Raw genomic sequence first — 16,015 nt, 5'->3', positions numbered from 1 at the left:
TTGCATTGCATTGAATTGGATTGGATTGGATTGGATTGGATGCCGTTACTTGGATTGGATTGGATGCGGTTACCTGGATTGGATGGAATTGGATGCCGTTACTTGGATTGGATTGGATTGGATTGGATTGGATTATGTGCCGTTACTTGGATTGGATTGGATGCGGTTACTTGGATTGTATTGTATTGGATCGGATGCTGTTCATTGGATTGGATTGGAATGGATTGGATTGGATGCCGTTACTTGGATTTGATTGGATAGGATTGGATTAGATTGGATGCCGTTTCTTGGATTGGATTGACATGGATTGAATTGGATTGTATTGGACTGGTTTTGATGCCGTTTCATGGGTTGGATTGCATTGCATTGGATTGGATTTGATTGGATTGGATGCCGTTTCTTGTATTGGATTGGATTGGATTGGATTGGATTGGATTGCATGACGTTACTTGGATTGGATTGGATTGGATGCCGTTACTTGGAGTGGATTGGATTGGATTGGATTGGATTGGATTGGATTGGATTGGATTTGAGAGGATTGGAATTGATTGGATTCCGTTACTTGCATTGGAATTGATTTGATTGGATTGGATGCCGTTACTTGGATTGGATTGGATTGGATTGGATTGGATGCCGTTACTTGGATTGGATTGCATTGAATTGGATTGGATTGGATTGGATTGGATGCCGTTACTTGGAATGGATTGGATGCGGTTACCTGGATTGGATGGAATTGGATGCCGTTACTTGGATTGGATTGGATTTAATTGGATTGTGTGCCGTTACTTGGATTTGATTGGATTGGATTGAATTAAATCGGATGCCGTTCGTTGGATTGGATTGGAATGGATTGGATTGGATGCCGTTACTTGGATTTGATTGGATTGGATTGGATTAGATTGGATGCCGTTTTTTGGATTGGATTGACATGGATTGAATTGGATTGGATTGGACTGGTTTCGATGCCGTTTCATGGGTTGGATTGCATTGCATTGGATTGGATTGGATTGGATGCCGTTCCTTGTATTGGATTGGATTGGATTGGATTGGATGACGTTGCTTGGATTGAATTGGATTGGATTGGATTGGATGCCGTTACTTGGAGTGGATTGCATTGGATTGGATTGGATTGGATTGGATTGGATTTAATTGGATTGGATTGGAAGCCGTGACTTGTATTGGATTGGATTGGATTGGATTGGATTGGATTGGATGCCGTTACGTGGATTGGATTGGATTTTATTGGATTGGAAAGGATGCCGTTACTTGGATTGGATTGGATTGGATGCCTTTACTTGGAGTGGATTGGATTGGATTGGATTGGGTTGGATTGGATTGGATTGGATTGGATTGGATTGGATGCCGTTACTTGGATTGGATTGAATTGAATTGGATTGGATTGGATTGGATGACGTGACTTGGATTGGATTGGATTGGATTTGATTGGATTGGATTGGATGCCGTGACTTGGATTGGATTGGATTGAATTGGATGCCGTGACTTGGATTGGATTGGATAGTATTGTATTGGATGCCGTTACCTGGATTGGATTGGATTGGATTGGATGCTGTTCCTTGGATTGGATTGTATTGGATTGGATTGAATGCCATTACTTGGATTTGATTGGGTTGGATTGGATTGGGTGCCCTGACTTGGATTGGATTGGATTGTATTGTATTGGATGCCGTTACTTGGATTGGATTGGATTGGATTGGATGCTTTTCCTTGGATTGGATTGGATTGGATTGGATGCCGTGACTTGCATTGGATTGGATTGGATTGGATTGGATGCCGTGACTTGGATTGGATTGGATAGTATTGTATTGGATGCCGTTACTTGGATTGGATTGGATGCTGTTCCTTTGATTGGATTGGATTGGATTGGATTGAATGCCATTACTTGGATTTGATTGGGTTGGATTGGATGCCGTTACTTGGATTGGATTGGATTGGATTGGATGCCGTTTCTTCAATTGGATTGAATTGGATTGGATTGGACTGGTTTGGATGACGTTACTTGGGTTGGATTGGATTGGATTGGATGCCGTTACTTGGATTGGATTGGATTGAATTGGATTGGATTGGATTGGATGACGTGACTTGGATTGGATTGGATTGGATTTGATTGGATTGGATTGGATGCCGTTCCTTGGATTGGATTGGATTGAATTGGATGCCTTTACTTGGATTGGATTGGATTGAATGCCGTTACTTGGATTGGATTGGATTGGATTGGATTGGAAGCCGTTACTTGGATTGGATTGGATTGGATTGGTTTGGATTGGATTGGATTGGATTGGATGCCGTCACTTGGATTGGATTGGATTGGATTGGATTGGATGCCGATAATTGGATTGGATTGGATTGGAATGGATTGGATAGGATTGGATTGGATTGGATTGGATTGGATGCCGTTACTTGGATTGGTTTGGATTGGATTGAATTGGATTGGATGCCGTTACTTGGATTGGATTGGATTGGATTGGATGCCGTTACTTGGATTGGATTGGATTGAATTGGATTGTATTGGATGCCGTTACTTGGATTGGATTGGATTGGATGACGTGATTTGGATTGGATTGGATTGGATGCCGTTACTTGGATTAGATTGGATTGGATTGGATTGGATGCCGTTACTTGGATTGGATTTGATTTGATTGGATTGGATGCCGTTACTTGGATTGGATTGGATTGAATTGGATTGGATTGGATGCCGTAACTTGGATTGGATCGCATTGAATTGTATTAGATTGTATTGGATTGGATGCCGTTACTGGGATTGGATTGGATGCCGTTACGTGGATTGGATTGGATTTGATTGGATTGGAAAGGATGCCGTTACTTGGATTGGATTGGATTGGATTGGATGCCGTTACATGGAGTGGATTGGATTGGATTGGATTGGATTGGATTTGATTGGATTGGATGCCGTTACTTGGATTGGATTGGATTGGATTGGATTGGATTGGATTGGATGCCGTTTCCTGGATTGGATTGGATTGGATTGCATTGGATTGGATTGGATCGGATGCCGTTACTTGGATTGGATTGGATTGGATGCCGTTACTTGGATTGGATTGGATTGGATTGAAGTGGATGCCGTTACTAGGATTGTGTTGGATTGGATTGGATTGGCGTGGATTGGATTGGATGCCATTACTTGGATTGTATTCTATTTGATTGGATTGCATTGGATGCCGTTCCTTGGATTGGATTGGATTGCATTGGATGCCGTTCCTTGGATTGGATTGGATTGGATTGGATGCCGTTACTTGGATTGGATTTGCTTGGATTGGATTGGATTGGATGCCATTACTTGGATTGGATTGGATTGGATTGAATTGGATGCCGTTACTTGGATTGGATTGGATTGTTTTGGATTGGAATGGTTTGGATTGAATTGGACTGGATGCCGTAACTTGGATTGTATTGTATTGGATTGGATTGGATGCGGTTACATGGATTGGATTGGATTGAATGCCGTTACTTTGATTGGATTGGATTGGATTGAATGCCGTTATTGGATTGGATTGGATTGGATTGGATGCCGTTACTTCGATTGGATTAAATTGGATTGGATTGAACTGGTTTGGATGACGTTACTTGGGTTGGATTGGATTGGATTGGATTGGACGCCGTGACTTGGATTGGATTGGATTGGATGCCGTGACTTGGATTGGATTGGATTGTATTGTATTGGATGCCGTTACTTGGATTGGATTGGATTGGATTGGATGCCGTGACTTGGATTGGATTGGATTGTATTGTATTGGATGCCGTTACTTGGATTGGATTGGATTGGATTGGATGCTTTTCCTTGGATTGGATTGGATTGGATTGGATTGAATGCCATTACTTGGATTTGATTGGGTTGGATTGGATTGGATTGGATGCCGTTACTTGGATTGGATTGGATTGGATTGGATGCCGTTTCTTCAATTGGATTGAATTGGATTGGATTGGACTGGTTTGGATGACGTTACTTGGGTTGGATTGGATTGGATGCCGTTACTTGGATTGGATTGGATTGAATTGTATTGGATTGGATTGGATTGGATTGGATGACGTGACTTGGATTGGATTGGATTGGATTTGATTAGATTTGATTGGATGCCGTTACTTGGATTGGATTGGATTGAATTGGATGCCTTTACTTGGACTGGATTGGATTGGATTGAATGCCGTTACTTGGATTGGATTGGAGTGTATTGGATTGAATTGGAAGCCGTTACTTGGATTGGATTGGATTGGATTCGTTTGGATTGGATTGGATTGGATTGGATGCCGTCACTTGGATTGGATTGGATTGGATTGGATGCCGATAATTGGATTGGATTGGATTGGATTGGAATGGATTGGATTGGATAGGATTGGATTGGATTGGATTGGATGCCGTTACTTGGATTGGTTTGGATTGGATTGAATTCGATTGGATGCCGTTACTTGGATTGGATTGGATTGGATTGGCTGCCGTTACTTGGATTGGAATGGATTGGATTGGATGCCGTTACTTGGATTGGATTGAATTGGATTGGATTGGATGCCGTTACTTGGATTGGATTGGATTGGATTGGATTGGATGACGTGACTTGGATTGGATTGGATTGGATGCCGTTACTTGGATTGGATTGGATTGGATTGGATTGGATTGGATGCCGTTACTTGGATTGGATTGCATTGAATTGGATTGGATTGGATTGGATTGGATGCCGTTACTTGGATTGGATTGGATGCGGTTACCTGGATTGGATGGAATTGGATGCCGTTACTTGGATTGGATTGGATTGGATTGGATTATGTGCCGTTACTTGGATTGGATTGGATGCGGTTACTTGGATTGTATTGTATTGGATCGGATGCTGTTCATTGGATTGGATTGGAATGGATTGGATTGGATGCCGTTACTTGGATTTGATTGGATAGGATTGGATTAGATTGGATGCCGTTTCTTGGATTGAATTGACATGGATTGAATTGGATTGTATTGGACTGGTTTTGATGCCGTTTCATGGGTTGGATTGCATTGCATTGGATTGGATTTGATTGGATTGGATGCCGTTCCTTGTATTGGATTGGATTGGATTGGATTGGATTGGATTGCATGACGTTACTTGGATTGGATTGGATGCCGTTACTTGGAGTGGATTGGATTGGATTGGATTGGATTGGATTGGATTGGATTGGATTTGATAGGATTGGATTGGAAGCCGTGAGTGGTAGTGGATTGGATTGGATTGGATTGGATTGGATAGGATGCCGTTACGTGGATTGGATTGGATTTGATTGGATTGGAAAGGTGCCGTTACTTGGATTGGATTGGATTGGATGCCGTTACTTGGAGTGGATTGGATTGTATTGGATTGGATTGGATTGGATTGGAATGGTATGAATTGGATTGGATTGGATTGGATTGGATGCCGTTACTTGGATTGGATTGGATTGGATGACGTTTCTTGGATTGGATTGGATTGGATTTCATTGGATTGGATTGGATCGGATGCTGTTACTTGGATTCGATTGGATTGGATTGGTTTGGATTGGATTGGATTGGATTGGATGCCGTCACTTGGATTGGATTGGATTGGATTGGATTGGATGCCGATAATTGGATTGGATTGGATTGGAATGGATTGGATAGGATTGGATTGGATTGGATTGGATTGGATGCCGTTACTTGGATTGGTTTGGATTGGATTGAATTGGATTGGATGCCGTTACTTGGATTGGATTGGATGCCGTTACTTGGATTGGATTGGATTGAATTGGATTGTATTGGATGCCGTTACTTGGATTGGATTGGATTGGATGACGTGATTTGGATTGGATTGGATTGGATGCCGTTACTTGGATTAGATTGGATTGGATTGGATTGGATGCCGTTACTTGGATTGGATTTGATTTGATTGGATTGGATGCCGTTACTTGGATTGGATTGGATTGAATTGGATTGGATTGGATGCCGTAACTTGGATTGGATCGCATTGAATTGTATTAGATTGTATTGGATTGGATGCCGTTACTGGGATTGGATTGGATGCCGTTACGTGGATTGGATTGGATTTGATTGGATTGGAAAGGATGCCGTTACTTGGATTGGATTGGATGCCGTTACATGGAGTGGATTGGATTGGATTGGATTGGATTGGATTGGATTGGATTGGATTGGATGCCGTTACTTGGATTGGATTGGATTGGATTGGATTGGATTGGATTGGATTGGATGCCGTTTCCTGGATTGGATTGGATTGGATTGCATTGGATTGGATTGGATCGGATGCCGTTACTTGGATTGGATTGGATTGGATTGGATTGGATGCCGTTTCCTGGATTGGATTGGATTGGATTGCATTGGATTGGATTGGATCGGATGCCGTTACTTGGATTGGATTGGATTGGATGCCGTTACTTGGATTGGATTGCATTGAATTGGATTGGATTGGATTGGATTGGATGCCGTTACTTGGATTGGATTGGATGCGGTTACCTGGATTGGATGGAATTGGATGCCGTTACTTGGATTGGATTGGATTGGATTGGATTATGTGCCGTTACTTGGATTGGATTGGATGCGGTTACTTGGATTGTATTGTATTGGATCGGATGCTGTTCATTGGATTGGATTGGAATGGATTGGATTGGATGCCGTTACTTGGATTTGATTGGATAGGATTGGATTATATTGGATGCCGTTTCTTGGATTGAATTGACATGGATTGAATTGGATTGTATTGGACTGGTTTTGATGCCGTTTCATGGGTTGGATTGCATTGCATTGGATTGGATTTGATTGGATTGGATGCCGTTCCTTGTATTGGATTGGATTGGATTGGATTGGATTGGATTGCATGACGTTACTTGGATTGGATTGGATGCCGTTACTTGGAGTGGATTGGATTGGATTGGATTGGATTGGATTGGATTGGATTGGATTGGATTTGATAGGATTGGATTGGAAGCCGTGAGTGGTAGTGGATTGGATTGGATTGGATTGGATTGGATAGGATGCCGTTACGTGGATTGGATTGGATTTGATTGGATTGGAAAGGTGCCGTTACTTGGATTGGATTGGATTGGATGCCGTTACTTGGAGTGGATTGGATTGTATTGGATTGGATTGGATTGGATTGGAATGGTATGAATTGGATTGGATTGGATTGGATTGGATTGGATGCCGTTACTTGGATTGGATTGGATTGGATGACGTTTCTTGGATTGGATTGGATTGGATTTCATTGGATTGGATTGGATCGGATGCTGTTACTTGGATTCGATTGGATTGGATTGGTTTGGATTGGATTGGATTGGATTGGATGCCGTCACTTGGATTGGATTGGATTGGATTGGATTGGATGCCGATAATTGGATTGGATTGGATTGGAATGGATTGGATAGGATTGGATTGGATTGGATTGGATTGGATGCCGTTACTTGGATTGGTTTGGATTGGATTGAATTGGATTGGATGCCGTTACTTGGATTGGATTGGATTGGATTGGATGCCGTTACTTGGATTGGATTGGATTGAATTGGATTGTATTGGATGCCGTTACTTGGATTGGATTGGATTGGATGACGTGATTTGGATTGGATTGGATTGGATGCCGTTACTTGGATTAGATTGGATTGGATTGGATTGGATGCCGTTACTTGGATTGGATTTGATTTGATTGGATTGGATGCCGTTACTTGGATTGGATTGGATTGAATTGGATTGGATTGGATGCCGTAACTTGGATTGGATCGCATTGAATTGTATTAGATTGTATTGGATTGGATGCCGTTACTGGGATTGGATTGGATGCCGTTACGTGGATTGGATTGGATTTGATTGGATTGGAAAGGATGCCGTTACTTGGATTGGATTGGATTGGATTGGATGCCGTTACATGGAGTGGATTGGATTGGATTGGATTGGATTGGATTGGATTGGATTGGATGCCGTTACTTGGATTGGATTGGATTGGATTGGATTGGATTGGATTGGATTGGATGCCGTTTCCTGGATTGGATTGGATTGGATTGCATTGGATTGGATTGGATCGGATGCCGTTACTTGGATTGGATTGGATTGGATTGGATTGGATGCCGTTTCCTGGATTGGATTAGATTGGATTGCATTGGATTGGATTGGATCGGATGCCGTTACTTGGATTGGATTGGATTGGATGCCGTTACTTGGATTGGATTGGATTGGATTGAAGTGGATGCCGTTACTAGGATTGTGTTGGATTGGATTGGATTGGCGTGGATTGGATTGGATGCCATTACTTGGATTGTATTCTATTTGATTGGATTGCATTGGATGCCGTTCCTTGGATTGGATTGGATTGCATTGGATGCCGTTCCTTGGATTGGATTGGATTGGATTGGATGCCGTTACTTGGATTGGATTTGCTTGGATTGGATTGGATTGGATGCCATTACTTGGATTGGATTGGATTGGATTGAATTGGATGCCGTTACTTGGATTGGATTGGATTGTTTTGGATTGGAATGGTTTGGATTGAATTGGACTGGATGCCGTAACTTGGATTGTATTGTATTGGATTGGATTGGATGCGGTTACATGGATTGGATTGGATTGAATGCCGTTACTTTGATTGGATTGGATTGGATTGAATGCCGTTATTGGATTGGATTGGATTGGATTGGATGCCGTTACTTCGATTGGATTAAATTGGATTGGATTGAACTGGTTTGGATGACGTTACTTGGGTTGGATTGGATTGGATTGGATTGGATGCCGTGACTTGGATTGGATTGGATTGGATGCCGTGACTTGGATTGGATTGGATTGTATTGTATTGGATGCCGTTACTTGGATTGGATTGGATTGGATTGGATGCCGTGACTTGGATTGGATTGGATTGTATTGTATTGGATGCCGTTACTTGGATTGGATTGGATTGGATTGGATGCTTTTCCTTGGATTGGATTGGATTGGATTGGATTGAATGCCATTACTTGGATTTGATTGGGTTGGATTGGATTGGATTGGATGCCGTTACTTGGATTGGATTGGATTGGATTGGATGCCGTTTCTTCAATTGGATTGAATTGGATTGGATTGGACTGGTTTGGATGACGTTACTTGGGTTGGATTGGATTGGATGCCGTTACTTGGATTGGATTGGATTGAATTGTATTGGATTGGATTGGATTGGATTGGATGACGTGACTTGGATTGGATTGGATTGGATTTGATTAGATTTGATTGGATGCCGTTACTTGGATTGGATTGGATTGAATTGGATGCCTTTACTTGGACTGGATTGGATTGGATTGAATGCCGTTACTTGGATTGGATTGGAGTGTATTGGATTGAATTGGAAGCCGTTACTTGGATTGGATTGGATTGGATTCGTTTGGATTGGATTGGATTGGATTGGATGCCGTCACTTGGATTGGATTGGATTGGATTGGATGCCGATAATTGGATTGGATTGGATTGGATTGGAATGGATTGGATTGGATAGGATTGGATTGGATTGGATTGGATGCCGTTACTTGGATTGGTTTGGATTGGATTGAATTCGATTGGATGCCGTTACTTGGATTGGATTGGATTGGATTGGCTGCCGTTACTTGGATTGGAATGGATTGGATTGGATGCCGTTACTTGGATTGGATTGAATTGGATTGGATTGGATGCCGTTACTTGGATTGGATTGGATTGGATTGGATTGGATGACGTGACTTGGATTGGATTGGATTGGATGCCGTTACTTGGATTGGATTGGATTGGATTGGATTGGATGCCGTTACTTGGATTGGATTGCATTGAATTGGATTGGATTGGATTGGATTGGATGCCGTTACTTGGATTGGATTGGATGCGGTTACCTGGATTGGATGGAATTGGATGCCGTTACTTGGATTGGATTGGATTGGATTGGATTATGTGCCGTTACTTGGATTGGATTGGATGCGGTTACTTGGATTGTATTGTATTGGATCGGATGCTGTTCATTGGATTGGATTGGAATGGATTGGATTGGATGCCGTTACTTGGATTTGATTGGATAGGATTGGATTAGATTGGATGCCGTTTCTTGGATTGAATTGACATGGATTGAATTGGATTGTATTGGACTGGTTTTGATGCCGTTTCATGGGTTGGATTGCATTGCATTGGATTGGATTTGATTGGATTGGATGCCGTTCCTTGTATTGGATTGGATTGGATTGGATTGGATTGGATTGCATGACGTTACTTGGATTGGATTGGATGCCGTTACTTGGAGTGGATTGGATTGGATTGGATTGGATTGGATTGGATTGGATTGGATTGGATTTGATAGGATTGGATTGGAAGCCGTGAGTGGTAGTGGATTGGATTGGATTGGATTGGATTGGAAACGATGCCGTTACGTGGATTGGATTGGATTTGATTGGATTGGAAAGGTGCCGTTACTTGGATTGGATTGGATTGGATGCCGTTACTTGGAGTGGATTGGATTGTATTGGATTGGATTGGATTGGATTGGAATGGTATGAATTGGATTGGATTGGATTGGATTGGATTGGATGCCGTTACTTGGATTGGATTGGATTGGATGACGTTTCTTGGATTGGATTGGATTGGATTTCATTGGATTGGATTGGATCGGATGCTGTTACTTGGATTCGATTGGATTGGATTGGTTTGGATTGGATTGGATTGGATTGGATGCCGTCACTTGGATTGGATTGGATTGGATTGGATTGGATGCCGATAATTGGATTGGATTGGATTGGAATGGATTGGATAGGATTGGATTGGATTGGATTGGATTGGATGCCGTTACTTGGATTGGTTTGGATTGGATTGAATTGGATTGGATGCCGTTACTTGGATTGGATTGGATTGGATTGGATGCCGTTACTTGGATTGGATTGGATTGAATTGGATTGTATTGGATGCCGTTACTTGGATTGGATTGGATTGGATGACGTGATTTGGATTGGATTGGATTGGATGCCGTTACTTGGATTAGATTGGATTGGATTGGATTGGATGCCGTTACTTGGATTGGATTTGATTTGATTGGATTGGATGCCGTTACTTGGATTGGATTGGATTGAATTGGATTGGATTGGATGCCGTAACTTGGATTGGATCGCATTGAATTGTATTAGATTGTATTGGATTGGATGCCGTTACTGGGATTGGATTGGATGCCGTTACGTGGATTGGATTGGATTTGATTGGATTGGAAAGGATGCCGTTACTTGGATTGGATTGGATTGGATTGGATGCCGTTACATGGAGTGGATTGGATTGGATTGGATTGGATTGGATTGGATTGGATTGGATGCCGTTACTTGGATTGGATTGGATTGGATTGGATTGGATTGGATTGGATGCCGTTTCCTGGATTGGATTGGATTGGATTGCATTGGATTGGATTGGATCGGATGCCGTTACTTGGATTGGATTGGATTGGATGCCGTTACATGGATTGGATTGGATTGGATTGAAGTGGATGCCGTTACTAGGATTGTGTTGGATTGGATTGGATTGGCGTGGATTGGATTGGATGCCATTACTTGGATTGTATTCTATTTGATTGGATTGCATTGGATGCCGTTCCTTGGATTGGATTGGATTGCATTGGATGCCGTTCCTTGGATTGGATTGGATTGGATTGGATGCCGTTACTTGGATTGGATTTGCTTGGATTGGATTGGATTGGATGCCATTACTTGGATTGGATTGGATTGGATTGAATTGGATGCCGTTACTTGGATTGGATTGGATTGTTTTGGATTGGAATGGTTTGGATTGAATTGGACTGGATGCCGTAACTTGGATTGTATTGTATTGGATTGGATTGGATGCGGTTACATGGATTGGATTGGATTGAATGCCGTTACTTTGATTGGATTGGATTGGATTGAATGCCGTTATTGGATTGGATTGGATTGGATTGGATGCCGTTACTTCGATTGGATTAAATTGGATTGGATTGAACTGGTTTGGATGACGTTACTTGGGTTGGATTGGATTGGATTGGATTGGATGCCGTGACTTGGATTGGATTGGATTGGATGCCGTGACTTGGATTGGATTGGATTGTATTGTATTGGATGCCGTTACTTGGATTGGATTGGATTGGATTGGATGCCGTGACTTGGATTGGATTGGATTGTATTGTATTGGATGCCGTTACTTGGATTGGATTGGATTGGATTGGATGCTTTTCCTTGGATTGGATTGGATTGGATTGAATGCCATTACTTGGATTTGATTGGGTTGGATTGGATTGGATTGGATGCCGTTACTTGGATTGGATTGGATTGGATTGGATGCCGTTTCTTCAATTGGATTGAATTGGATTGGATTGGACTGGTTTGGATGACGTTACTTGGGTTGGATTGGATTGGATGCCGTTACTTGGATTGGATTGGATTGAATTGTATTGGATTGGATTGGATTGGATTGGATGACGTGACTTGGATTGGATTGGATTGGATTTGATTAGATTTGATTGGATGCCGTTACTTGGATTGGATTGGATTGAATTGGATGCCTTTACTTGGACTGGATTGGATTGGATTGAATGCCGTTACTTGGATTGGATTGGAGTGTATTGGATTGAATTGGAAGCCGTTACTTGGATTGGATTGGATTGGATTCGTTTGGATTGGATTGGATTGGATTGGATGCCGTCACTTGGATTGGATTGGATTGGATTGGATGCCGATAATTGGATTGGATTGGATTGGATTGGAATGGATTGGATTGGATAGGATTGGATTGGATTGGATTGGATGCCGTTACTTGGATTGGTTTGGATTGGATTGAATTCGATTGGATGCCGTTACTTGGATTGGATTGGATTGGATTGGCTGCCGTTACTTGGATTGGAATGGATTGGATTGGATGCCGTTACTTGGATTGGATTGAATTGGATTGGATTGGATGCCGTTACTTGGATTGGATTGGATTGGATTGGATGACGTGACTTGGATTGGATTGGATTGGATGCCGTTACTTGGATTGGATTGGATTGGATTGGATTGGATGCCGTTACTTGCATTGGATTACATTGAATTGGATTGGATTGGATTGGATTGGATGCCGTTACTTGGATTGGATTGGATGCGGTTACCTGGATTGGATGGAATTGGATGCCGTTACTTGGATTGGATTGGATTGGATTGGATTGGATTATGTGCCGTTACTTGGATTGGATTGGATGCGGTTACTTGGATTGTATTGTATTGGATCGGATGCTGTTCATTGGATTGGATTGGAATGGATTGGATTGGATGCCGTTACTTGGATTTGATTGGATAGGATTGGATTAGATTGGATGCCGTTTCTTGGATTGAATTGACATGGATTGAATTGGATTGTATTGGACTGGTTTTGATGCCGTTTCATGGGTTGGATTGCATTGCATTGGATTGGATTTGATTGGATTGGATGCCGTTCCTTGTATTGGATTGGATTGGATTGGATTGGATTGGATTGCATGACGTTACTTGGATTGGATTGGATGCCGTTACTTGGAGTGGATTGGATTGGATTGGATTGGATTGGATTGGATTGGATTGGATTGGATTTGATAGGATTGGATTGGAAGCCGTGAGTGGTAGTGGATTGGATTGGATTGGATTGGATTGGATAGGATGCCGTTACGTGGATTGGATTGGATTTGATTGGATTGGAAAGGTGCCGTTACTTGGATTGGATTGGATTGGATGCCGTTACTTGGAGTGGATTGGATTGTATTGGATTGGATTGGATTGGATTGGAATGGTATGAATTGGATTGGATTGGATTGGATTGGATTGGATGCCGTTACTTGGATTGGATTGGATTGGATGACGTTTCTTGGATTGGATTGGATTGGATTTCATTGGATTGGATTGGATCGGATGCTGTTACTTGGATTCGATTGGATTGGATTGGATTGGATGCCGTTACTTGGATTGGAATGGATTGGATTGGATTCGATGCCGTTACTTGGATTGGATTGGATGCCGTTACTTGGTTTGGATTGGATTGGATTGGATTGTATTGGATGCCGTTACTTGGATTGGCTTGTATTGGATTGGATAGGATTGGATGCCGGTACTTGGATTGGATTGGATTGGATTGTATTGGATGCTGAAACCTCGATTGGATTGGATTGTATTCGATTGGATTGGTTGCCGTTACCTGGATTGGATTGGATTGGATTGGATTTGATTCGATTGGATGACGTTACTTGGATTGGAATGAATTGGATTCGATTGGATGCCGTTACTTGGATTGGATTGGATTGGATTGGACTGGATTGGATGCAGTTACTTGGATTGGATTGAATTGAATTGGATTAGATTGGATGCCCTTTCTTGGATTGGATTGAATTGGTTTGAATTGGATTGGATTGGACTGGTGTTGAGGCCGTTTCATGGGTTGGATTGGATTGTATTGGATTGGATTGGATGCCGTTCCTTGCATTGGATTGGATTGGATAGGATTGGATTTGATTGGATTGGATTCGATTGGATTGGATTGGATGACGTTACTTGGATTGGATTGAATTGGATTTGATTAGATTTGATTGGATGCCGTTACTTGGATTGGATTGGATTGAATTGGATGCCTTTACTTGGACTGGATTGGATTGGATTGAATGCCGTTACTTGGATTGGATTGGAATGGATTGGATTGGATTGGAAGCCGTTACTTGGATTGGATTGGATTGGATTCGTTTGGATTGGATTGGATTGGATTGGATGCCGTCACTTGGATTGGATTGGATTGGATTGGATGCCGATAATTGTATTGGATTGGATTGGAATTGATTGGATTGGATAGGATTGGATTGGATTGGATTGGATTGGATGCCGTTACTTGGATTGGTTTGGATTGGATTGAATTCGATTGGATGCCGTTCCTTGGATTGGATTGGATTGGCTGCCGTTACTTGGATTGGAATGGATTGGATTGGATGCCGTTACTTGGATTGGATTGAATTGGATTGGATTGGATGCCGTTACTTGGATTGGATTGGATTGGATTGGATTGGATTGGATTGGATTGGATGAAGTGACTTGGATTGGATTGGATTGGATGCCGTTACTTGGATTGGATTGGATTGGATTGGATTGGATTGGATTGGATTGGATGCCGTTACTTGGATTGGATTGCATTGAATTGGATTGGATTGGATTGGATTGGATGCCGTTACTTGGATTGGATTGGATGCGGTTACCTGGATTGGATGGAATTGGATGCCGTTACTTGGATTGGATTGGATGCGGTTACCTGGATTGGATGGAATTGGATGCCGTTACTTGGATTGGATTGGATTGGATTGGATTGGATTATGTGCCGTTACTTGGATTGGATTGGATGCGGTTACTTGGATTGTATTGTATTGGATCGGATACTGTTCATTGGATTGGATTGGAATGGATTGGATTGGATGCCGTTACTTGGATTTGATTGGATAGGATTGGATTAGATTGGATGCCGTTTCTTGGATTGGATTGACATGGATTGAATTGGATTGTATTGGACTGGTTTTGATGCCGTTTCATGGGTTGGATTGCATTGCATTGGATTGGATTTGATTGGATTGGATGCCGTTTCTTGTATTGGATTGGATTGGATTGGATTGGATTGGATTGGATTGCATGACGTTACTTGGATTGGATTGGATTGGATGCCGTTACTTGGAGTGGATTGGATTGGATTGGATTGGATTGGATTGGATTGGATTGGATTGGATTTGATAGGATTGGAATTGATTGGATTCCGTTACTTGCATTGGAATTGATTTGATTGGATTGGATGCCGTTACTTGGATTGGATTGGATTGGATTGGATTGGATGCCGTTACTTGGATTGGATTGCATTGAATTGGATTGGATTGGATTGGATTGGATGCCGTTACTTGGAATGGATTGGATGCGGTTACCTAGATTGGATGGAATTGGATGCCGTTACTTGGATTGGATTGGATTGGATTGGATTGTGTGCCGTTACTTGGATTTGATTGGATTGGATTGAATTAGATCGGATGCCGTTGGTTGG

This window comes from Mustelus asterias, chromosome 21, assembly GCF_964213995.1.
Source record: "Mustelus asterias chromosome 21, sMusAst1.hap1.1, whole genome shotgun sequence".
Classification (NCBI taxonomy): Eukaryota; Metazoa; Chordata; class Chondrichthyes; order Carcharhiniformes; family Triakidae; genus Mustelus; species Mustelus asterias.
This window is presented reverse-complemented; position numbering follows the sequence as displayed.